This window comes from Muntiacus reevesi, chromosome 18, assembly GCF_963930625.1.
Source record: "Muntiacus reevesi chromosome 18, mMunRee1.1, whole genome shotgun sequence".
Taxonomy (NCBI): Eukaryota; Metazoa; Chordata; class Mammalia; order Artiodactyla; family Cervidae; genus Muntiacus; species Muntiacus reevesi.
In genome coordinates, this window is record NC_089266.1 from 26,920,691 (window position 1) to 26,927,963 (window position 7,273).

Below are 7,273 nucleotides of genomic sequence, written 5' to 3' on the forward strand. Positions count from 1 at the left end.
GGAAAAGCCTTTAGAAATTTTATTTATTCCAACAGGTATTTATAAACTAGCAAATTTTATATTGTAGTATCTAATTCATGACTAAGCTCAGAAAATGAAGCTAGATCTTGCTTTGTGTCTGTCTAAATATGCCTCTATATGTCTGTCTTTGTCTCTGGATAATATTTTTGAGATTAATTTGTAAATGAGCTCTATTTAACTGGCTTAAAGAAAAGTGTAAGGCAAGTGCAGAGAAAAAGAGAGCGAGCTGGGCAGTCAGGCAAGAAAAGGAAATTTGTTAGAGGGAAAGGAGAGGGTAACTGGCTCTTAAGGAGAACCAGCATTTTCCCTTTCTGACAGAGTCCTTCTTATACCCCACCAACGAAAAATTCTCTGAAGGGATGGCCACGTAGCCATCTGGAATCTGGTGGTCTTGCAGCTTTGAGAAGATAAGTGCCAGTGAGATAACAGGATGCCATTTGGGCAATTTGGTCAGTCTCACAGATCACTGTGATTTTATTCTTCATCAGCAAGGTTGACATAATGAGCCAGCTTATCAATGAGACCCCATGTGGGCCCTATCAAAAAGTAAGGAGAATTTTATAACTAAAAGTCAAAATAGAGTAGCTATGCTTCAGACATCCAAGGAAATATCTATGTAATTCTACGGGTGTAATTTCAGACTAGACCTTGTCAGGCTTGGATGCCACCATTCTCAAAACAATGTCTGCTGGAAACTAGTAACTGCAACCTTACTTTTTATAGAGCCAGGCAACTGCCTACAAGTCTCCCCGAAGTGCCAGGTCTAGACTGGGTTTCGGGCTATTTTTCTAAAAAGAAATGAGATTTATTTTGTCTATTAAAATTCCAGTTGTCACTCCTCCAACTACTTCTAATTGAGATGTTACACCAAAATGGCAGACCAAGGGATTGAGATTTTAATCATACAAGACTCAGATCTAGGACTTGGAACTCAGGAATGCTTCCAATTCAGTGTCTATTGTCCAAGCTGAGGCAGTCCTATGTCCCATTTAAACAAGAAGTTATCACAGTCATAGTTGCCCAGTCTTCATTCAGCCTCCTTGACCTTCCCTGAGTTCCAAAGTGTAGATTCAAACAGTTGCTAATCAGGGAAGGGGGGATACAGAAACAGAGGAGGAACAATCAAATGGTGGTACAGCCTTGAGACAGGATCCTGGTCCCTACCCAAATAAATATGTATAACAATGTTTTTGAGTTCTTCTATAGAACTGGAGCCACCAACCAGGTGGAGGATGGTAGCTTCAGGCTGAACACAAGATTCCTGGAGCACCACTCTGGTGGTGGCTGCCTCACCACCAACCAATCAGGAAAAAGTCATACACCCTCAAGCCCTCACCCCAAATGTTGCCTTCTGTTTCTGGGGACCAGTGAAGACCATCCTGTTAGGTCTCCTGTTTGACCCCTGTCTATTTCATCTCTGAGAGGAGCCAACAGTTTCAAGTTAAATTGCTGTTATTACAAGGGTGAATGCTGGTTGCAGATGAAGAGTACCTCAACTTAGATCGGGTAGAGAAAGACTTCTGCTCTGCAAGGCAGGCCTACACCCATGCACAGAAGTACCTTGAGTTTGAATTCTCTCAGGGGGCAGTTGTTAGGGGAAGCACACTGACTGAAACCGCCCACCCTGGCCAGGCACCATAGTAACCATTTGCATGAGTTGTTTTATGACAGGAGGTCCTGGTAAGGAACATGAGACTAATCAGCCACCACCAATGGGAAGAGTTGGGAAAAAATCAAATGGAGACACCATATGTCTGACCACCTCCCAGAATCCTCGCTGGCATCCATCTTGGCTGAGTAATGCCTGTGCCACCAGGAAGGACTGAGTCAGAATGATTGGCTAAAGACCACCCGGAAACTAATCCCATCACCATAAAACTCGGAGACTGCGAGCCATGGGCAGAGCAGTTCTCCCGGGTTCCCTTACCCTCCTGCTATCCACCCAGCTGCCCTTTCCCAATAAAATCTCTTGCTTTGTCAGCACACGTGTCTCCTCGGACAATTCATTTCCCAGTGTTAGACAAGAGTCTACTTTCAGACCCTGGAAGGGGTCCTCTTTCCTGAAACACTCCCACTCCATCAATGGGACCAAAGATTGCTCAGCCTCCAGGGATGGGATAGCATCCCATGTCAGGGAGGTCAGACATACTAGAGTAGGAGCTGCTTTTCTTTCCTTTCTTTAACATCTTGCCAATGCTACAGTGCATTATATTCAATATGCAAATTTGCAATTGTTGTCAGCATACAGTCACCTGATTCAGGTATTACGTTATCTGTGGAATATCTCTATTGTTTTTTGGATTTTGCCATAGAAGAATGAGCAGTTTGCTGAGCCACAGGTCCTTGTGAATTGTCTATCTCAGGTAAACTTTTCTGTACATATGAAGAAGGAAGATAGATAATTACTGTGGATTATCTCCTAGAGATACAGATTTCTGCATATCTGTGGAAGTATGGAAGGAAGAAAGAAGGGAAGGAATGAAGGAAAAGGAAAAGGATATTCCTTCTGGATAATCAAGTGATGGGGATTCCACATGATCATCTCAACAGATGCAACAACAACATTTGACAAAATTCCACGTCCACTCATGGTAAACTCTCTTTTCAAAATAGGTACAGAGAGGGAGTTCCCTGGTAGCCTAGTGGGTAGGACTCCCGGCTTTCACTGCTGGGGCCTGGGTTTAGGGAACTAGATCCCACAAGCTGTGTGGCCCAGCCCCCTACCCTGGCACCCCAAAAAAGGAGTATTTCACAACATAACCGAGGCACATTTGATAAGCTAAAAGGTAATATCATACCCCTCAGTGTATGATAATAGATTTGGAGACCCTCAGTGAAGTCGGACTCCACATCATGATGTGTGGGTGGACAGAATGAGTGTGGCCCCCTGATGGGGGCAGGGAAGCAGTGCAAGTCTGCAGTACTGGACCTTTGACACTGGGCCTTCAAAAGTGTTTCATGCTGAGGAAAATACTTCAATGGAAGAGAGTATGAGAACATGAGTCAGAGTCTATTGTCAGCTGACAGGCAGCAAAGGAGACTGTGAGGCATAAGTTTAGAGTAAATAGAAAACAGGCCCAGAGAGAAGATGGAGAAGAAGGAAACAAGAAGCGAACCAGTAAAAGCCATGTGTGTAGGCATGATTAAATGCTGAACAGAAGGACAAAAGTACATTGCCTTGTACAGGGCATAAATTAAAAGTGTAGAATTAACATTTGAAAGGTCAATGGAAATTCTCATGAGAGAGCAGAACTGCGGGCACTTAAACACTAAAGCCTGGAAGAGCACAGAGCAAAGGGGAAAGGGAAACATCATTAGATGTCTATGGCTCAGTTGTCTTCTGTGCTTTGTGAAAACCCTAATGTGGAAGTGAAAGAGCATCTAAGTCTGGGGCTATCAAAGGGGAAAATAAGTCAACAGGTTAGATCCACCAGGGGAGAGCAGGCCCAGGTAGAATGGGGGTGGGGGTGGGGAAGATGGGAATGGGGATAAGGAGTCCTGCCAGACCAAGGCCAGGAGTAAATGTCCCGCCTTGGAAGTTCATCCCCCAACAGTTTAAATGGCGGAAGTATGTTCAAAAATTCAAAGGGAAATATTCGTAGTCTGGAGAACCGTGACATTTTTTCTTCTGGTCATGATCTGCTACTAGATTTTTTTCCTCCCCTGAGAACAAGTACAGAGTTTTCACGAGTGAAATATTTGTTGTCTCACATTGGGCACCAAGAGACAGTCCCCTGAGGCGGGGGTGGGGGTAGGGGGGAGGAACACACTACCGTCCAGGAGGGAAACTCAAACAAGGACTAGAGGGAATGCCCTCAGGGGCTCTTCAGGGTCAGGGGCAGCCTCTCTCCTCACCCGTGGGGAAAGGAACACAGTCTGGTAATCAGGGGAAGGGAACATCAGATGGAGGACTCTGAAGGGTTTCAGGGCACACTAGGGAAATACTGATCCTACTCTAGATGCTGGCCCAGTAAGCCCTCAGTTCCCCGGTAGCACTCTCAGACACAGCCCTCCCAGTCTCTCACCTCAGCCCTGGCTGAGTTCACAGCCAGACCCACCCTCTGCCCAGCCCTGCGACTCTCACCTAATCCCATTAGGAGACCCACCCAGCGACCCCATTTTGTTTGTCAGTATCTCCTTGGTAAGAAGTGGCCACAGAAGATGGCATAGACTTGAGTACTCTGGGATCCTGCTTTGAACTATTCTCGTTGGCAGGTGTCCCTGAGCCGGGCCACCAGGCTGACAGAGGGCCCGGTCACCTTGCGGGCAGCCCTCTTGCTCCTCGGGCTCTGGGCAGTGCTGGCTCCTGTCCAGGGTTCTCCAGGATGTCCCTCATGGTGCTGCAGCTCTTCGGAGGTGGTGACTCCCAGGAAGGAGCTGCACCGAGACAAGAGCGTCCAGACGCTGGGCTGGCTCTCCTATAGCCTGCGTTTTGAGGGGCAGAGGCATGTTATCCACATGCGGTGCAAGAAATTATTTTCGCCCAGACACCTGCCGCTGATGACTCAGGATGACCAAGGAGCCCTCCAGACAGACTACCCCTTCGTCCCTTCAGACTGTTACTACCTCGGTTACCTGGAGGAGATTCCTCTGTCCATGGTCACCTGACACTTGCTATGGGGGTCTCGAAGGTATCATGAAACTGGATGACCTTACCTATGAAATCAAGCCCCTTATGTATTCTGAAAGGTTTGAACACATAGTTTCTCAGATTGTGGCAGATGCCAGTGGAACAGGACCTGCATTTAGACCGGATCACAAGAAGGATAGACAGCCATTGCACCCTGAAGTGGATGTCAGTGTAGCCCCCAGAGTTACTTCCAGAATGTTTGCAACCTATCCTTCAGTTATGTCAGGATTGGGTCAGTTTTCTAATTCAATGTATCATGTATACAACAATGTCACTATGTGTGTAAAATTCTTGTTACAGATCAGTAATATGGTGGACTCCTTTTATAAGGGTCTTGTGTTGAATTTCTGGCTCATTGCAGTGCTAATATATGACGTACAAGATCCTACCAGAATGAATGATTATAATGTACCATATGGTCCATATGCTTGTTACCATGCAGCAACATTTCTACCATATGTAGATCCCAGTACATCCTTCATATTTAGTCATAATGGACCCAATTTAACTCAGTTTGAATCAGAACTTTATGTATTGTGCAACAGTCCTTTTAGTCTAATCTAGTTGGTCATCTAGGGAGACATGTAATCTCGTCAGGCATTTTAACAGCCCGATTCAGTGGGAGACAAATTGGTCTGTATTATGATGAGGATACCTGCTTTTGCCTGAAGAGGAGTAGCTGCATTATGGGAACATTCCCAACCTTGACAGATTCCTTCAGTAACTGTTCCACTCTTCATTGGCAGAGCATAGCAGGATTTTGGGGGCAGTTGTACATTTGCGAAACCTAAATGCTTTTTTAATGAAAGTTTGATAAAAGAACATTGTGGAAATTCTGAGGTAGAGGATTTGGAGGACTGTGACTGGCTCCTTCAAGCAGTGTTATAACAACCCATGTTGTAAATTTAATTGTAAGTTCAAGGTACAGGCTGAGTGTCATATAGGAGACTGCTGTACAAACTGTACCTGGTCTAAGAGAGGAACACTCTGCAGACCAATCCAGAATATATGTGATCTTCCAGAACACAGTCATGGAACAGTCTCTATATGCCTCTGGATGATCTTTATATGCAGTATGGAACACCCTGTTCTGAAGAGGGTTATTGCTATAATGGGACCTGCACTGACCGCAGTGTACACTGCAGAGAAATTTTTGGAAGAGACTCTTTTCAGGGGCATGATGACTGCTATGCAATAAATAGAGGAACCAATCGATTTGGACACTGTACTACTATGCACAGGGTCTTGAAATTTAATGGTTGTAAAAAGGAAGATGTAAAGTATGAAAGGCTCCAGTGTAGCAATATCACTCAACTTCCCCCATTGCAGGAAGAGGTTTCATTCCATCAGCCAAAGATCTCAGGGGTCTGGTGTTGGGGACTATCCAATCACTATAGACTTGATGTAATAGTTGATGTTGGTCAGGTGAGAAATAGTGCGCTCCTGAGAAGATCTGTATTAACACCTGCTGCAATACTAGTCTCAAATGACTGTCCCCCCAATAAATGCAATTTTAGAAGACTTTGCAACAACTACAGAGAGTGCTTTTGCCACATAGGCTGGAAACCTCCAATGTGCCGAAGCAGAGGTCCTGGAGGGAGCATCCCGAATGGACCTGCTTCAACTGGTTTTGGACAAATTGGCTCCATAAAAACAAGTCAAAAACCACTCCAGTACTTGCAGCTAATCTTTGGTTGCATTTATGCGTTCATAGCTGCACTCCTCTTTGGTGTAGCCACCAATGTTAAAAGTATCCAGACCTCCACAGTTAGGGAAGTGACAGTAAAGGTTGCTTAAATTATGAACCAGCCTCCCAATCCCCGTACAACCAATGGAAATATAGGAGTCATATCAGCACACGTGATGAGAACAGCAATAAGACAACAAAGGTGAATTTCATGTTCTAGAAGTCTGCAGGCAATGACGGGGCAGTTTCAAAATCTCGGGCCATCAGGAGGCATTGACATTTTCACATCAGGTCTCTTGGAACTGCACTCGCAAATAAATCTTGAAAAACCACTTGTTGGTGTCCTGTAATATTTGTAAACTCTAAGAGAGCAAACAGCTGGACAGTTTGGCCAGGATTGAGACCTGAATCAGCAGCTGGGTCTCGACCTATGTTCACTGGTCCCAGTACCAACAAAAGTTTTTATGGGCTTCTTCAAGGGGCAGATTCATGACATTTCTCCAGCCCTGGGGTTTTTCTCTCCATCTCTTTAATCTCTCCTTATCTAAATCCAAAGTGGGTTCAGGGTAACAGAGGGCTCCTCCCAACCAGCGAGATGTGTGTCCTTTTGGGGTGGCTGCAGTCTATGGGGTGAGAGCAGTGCAGGCTCAGTTTTCAGCCAGCATAAACTATGACTCTCTGGACAGTGTTATTTCCCCAAGTGGACACCAAGACAGGAGGCTGAACGTAGTAGCATTTATGGAAATCCCATCTGAACATGAGGCTGCAGTGCCCATCAGTGACCTCGGCCATCACAGGGAGTCCCGTGGGTGTGAATCCCTGCCTTCCTTCCTTTTAAAACAACTTGAAATTTATTTATTTACTTTTGGCTGCGCTGGGTCTTGGTTGCTAGGCAAGGGCTTTTTGCATTTGCGGTGAGCACGACTACTCTCTAG